The following is a 3855-nucleotide window of genomic DNA, read 5'->3' as shown; positions in this document are numbered from 1 at the left end:
GATGTCTGCAAACAGAATAGCTACACCTGCTCTTTTCTGGGTTCCTGTCACATGGCGTATTTTTCCATCCTTTAACTTTCAGTCTTTGAATTTCCTTTTGAGTTAAATGTGTTTCTTGTATACAGCATATAGTTGGGTTTTGTTTTCTAATCCACTCTGCAAGTCTGCTTCTTTTGGTTGGTGCATTGAGACCATTTACATTGATGGTTATAATGGATATGCACTGGTTTATCTTTGTCATGCTATTTTCCTGTTTTTGGAGTGTCCTTTTTCCCTCTGTTTAACTGCTTGCTCTGCTTGTTGGTTCTTTTTTGTTGCTGTTCTTGAAGTTGCAGTCTGTTTTATCTTTTTCTAGTATATCTTTTAGTACTCTTTGTAGGATTTGTTTGGTGCTCATGAATTTCTTCAGTTGTTCTTTTTTTTTCTTAGTTGTTCTTTATCATAAAAATATTTTATTTCTCCATTAAATTTGAAAGATAGCTTTGCAGGGTACATCAATCTGGGTTGGAAGTTGTTTTCTTTCAGTACCTGAAGTACTTCACTCCAAGCTCTTCTTGCCTTGATAGTTTGTGTTGAGAAGTCTGCCATGATTTTTTTTTAACATACATGGAAAATTGTGCACAGCAGATTTTTTATATATATAAAAAGTAGATTCAGGAGCACATCCAATTATAAATCATTTCTAGGAAAATCATATAAAACAATGAAATACATAAAAGTGTCAAAAGTAATCATCAGGTGCAAAATTCCTTGGTGGCCAGATGCCCATTGCAAGCAAAAATCATCCTGGCAGCATCACTAAGAGGTCAATGCCCATAGAAGATTCTCCAGGGGTGCAAGCAGCATGGGCAGATGGAGGATTTGAATTTCATACCCTGATTCATAGTTTTCACAATTCCATGTGCAATTTCAGAAAGACTCATCATTTACTGCTGACATGTCACCTTTTGGCATGGAGGAATGGAAGAAGCCCTTGTCTGTGCTCTCTGACCCCAAGCTGCTCTGGTTCTACTGTTCTGATCCTGCATTGGAGGTCACTGTGGGTGAGGATGTCAAGGAAGAGCGAGTTTTTTCCTTAAAGTCTGTGATAATGACAGTGACATTGCCCACAGTTACACCAACTGCTGTGCAGTGCTCCTGTCCACATTTTTCAGCTGGGGCCTTGAGGTGTGATTCATTTCACTGGTCTTTGTTGCAGCATTTGCAGACTGTATACTATTAGCTTCACTAGGAGGATCTTTCAGAATATCTGACTTTGGTTTTGTTTTCTTGTTGGTATTTTTCTTGGTAACACTAGGACTAATTTCCTTATCTTTTTCAGGTTTCTCTTTATCTTGCTTTTCAACCTTCTCCTTCTTCTCTTTTTTTGGGGGTGGTGGAGTGGCATACTGCTGTGCCACTTGTTGTGCCACCATCTGAAATTGATCCAAGGTTTTCTGGTGGAGGTGCCTTTCCTCACGTCGCAGGTGCTGTATTTAAAGGCTTCGGCACTGTTTCTGAAGGTGCAGACGCTACAATCCCAAAAGCCTTCATCCACAGCAGGTTTTGCTTGTCTTTTTGGCCTGGTCGGGCTCTTCTTGTCACCCATGGTCATAGATGAGCTGTACCCCAGCCCCCCGCAGCCGCAACTGGTGCAGCTCCGAGGAGAAACGCCCTCCAAGAGTCTTGGAGGACCAGCCCCCTCCCTCCCCCGTGCCTTCCCGCCCACCCTCAGTCACTGAGGCTCTTGAGTTCCGGCTGCTGCCGCCGCCACCTCTACTGCTGCCAGTCTTCGGACGAGACTAGTCTGCCATGATTCTGATAGGCTTTCCTTTATAGGTACTCTGTTTCTTTTCTCTAACAGTTTTATTATTCTGAGCTTTTGTTGAGTTTCTGGGATCTTGATCACTGTATGTCTGGGTATAGATTTATTTTGGTTATTATTAACTGGAGTTTTATATGCTTCATTTATGTGGATGTCTATTCTTTTACCATGCCTGGGAAATTTTCAGCTATTATTTCTGCAAATAGTCTTTTTATGTCATTTGTGTTGACATCTGCTGTTTCATTAATACCTATTAATCTGACATTGTTTCTCTTTGCTTTGTCTTGCAGTTGTTGAATTGTTATTTCCTGGTTCCTTGTTGTTTTTAAGAGATCCCTACTTTCACGTTCATTAGTGGCTATGCTGTCTTCAAGGTCTGAAAGTCTATCTTCAGCTTCATTCAGGCGGTTTTGCAAGCTTTCAATGGAAAATCAACAGCACACCATTTTCCTCTCTAGTTTTCCTTTTATGCTGTCAGGAACAATCCTCAGGTGGGCCTTCCATACCCAGAACTACACTGACTCAGTTCAGCTGGGTGTCCCAAGTTGACCATTAGTTAAATCCACCACAAAATGTATGGATTTACCACATTTTCTTTAATACATGCATTAACTGATGAACATTTGGGTTTGCACACTTTGACTATTATGAATAATATTGCTATGAACATGTGTGTTCATGTTTTTGTATAAATACATGTGTTTATTTCTTGCTTACTTGTTTTTGCAATAACTTAGAGTCACACTTTGTCTAAGCCTGTTTCTCTTTGAGGTTTCCGGAGTATATTCACATTATAATCACTATGAAGGAAAAGAGTGGGGTCTAAATATACTTTTTAAAACACTGATGGAGCCTTATGTGATGCTCACTACATGTACACATTGCATAACAATTTAAGAAAGAAAAAACAATTGAGGATGTAGCTAAGTGCCTCTCATTTGTAATAATTGATTTGTCTCTACATTGATACCGCAAACATATAGCTCAAGTTAAGTTTTAGGAGTTCAAATTGACAAGCTATCAGCTTAAACACAAATAGACTGATATGCCTGTGAAAAAAATATCTGAAGGTAAATAAATAATGTGGGTACTTTACAGAATGAGAGAAAACAATTCTAAGGTTCATGTGGAGCCAGAAAGGACCCAGAATAGCAAAACAACTTTGGGCAACAAGAGTAAGCAGGAGGCATAGTAATAGCTGGCTTCAAGCTATATTATAAAACAATAGTGATAAAAACAGCATGGTACTGGGACAAAAACAGATACCTGGGTCAATAGGACAGAACAGGGGATAGAGGAACTTCCCCAGACATGCTCAGCTATTTGATCACTGACAAAGGGGTCAAAAGCATGTTGGAGGAAAGATAGCCTATTCAATACATGGTGTTGTGAAACCTGCTTATCTGTTTGCAGAAGGTTGAAACTGTACCCTTCTCTCTCACCATATACTAAATTAAAATCAAGATAGATCAAAGATCTAAACATTAAAACAGGAACATTAAACTTACTGGAAGATAAAATAGGTAAACACTAGTAGACATAGGTGTAGGAAAGGATTTCCTAAACAGAACCTCAATTGCACAAGAAATAACAGCAAGAATCAACAAATGGGATTATATCAGACTAAAAACATTCACTATAGCAAAACAATCAATCAGTAGAGTGAAGAGATAGCATACAGAATGGGAAAAATTTTTGTCAGCTATTCCTCAGACAGAGAACTAATATCTAGAATATATAAGGAACTCAAATAATTAAACCATCTAAAATTAAAGACCCAGTCAAGACATTGGCAAGAGAAATAAACAGACACTTCACAGAGGAAGAACTACAAATGGTTTACAATATATGAAAAATGCTCAACACCTCTGGCCCGCAGAGAAAGGCAAATTGAAATAACCCTAAGATTCTATCTTACTCCAGAAAGAATGGCAATTATTAGGAACTCAAACAATAACAAATGCTGGTGAGGCTGTGGGGAAAAAGGAACTCTCTTTCATTGTTGGTGGGAATGTAAACTAATACAACCATTGTGGAAGTGAGTATGGAAA

The 3855-nt window shown here is 38.7% G+C and overlaps 1 pseudogene; it reads right to left on the bottom strand.

Moving 5' to 3' along the window:
* Nucleotides 1-909: 909 nt before the first annotated feature.
* On the bottom strand, nt 910-1610 carry LOC102012993 (annotated as a pseudogene).
* Nucleotides 1611-3855: the final 2245 nt, after the last annotated feature.

Source organism: Chinchilla lanigera, unplaced genomic scaffold (assembly GCF_000276665.1).
Source record: "Chinchilla lanigera isolate Chin_1 unplaced genomic scaffold, ChiLan1.0 scaffold00031, whole genome shotgun sequence".
Taxonomy (NCBI): Eukaryota; Metazoa; Chordata; class Mammalia; order Rodentia; family Chinchillidae; genus Chinchilla; species Chinchilla lanigera.
This window is presented reverse-complemented; position numbering and strand designations above follow the sequence as displayed.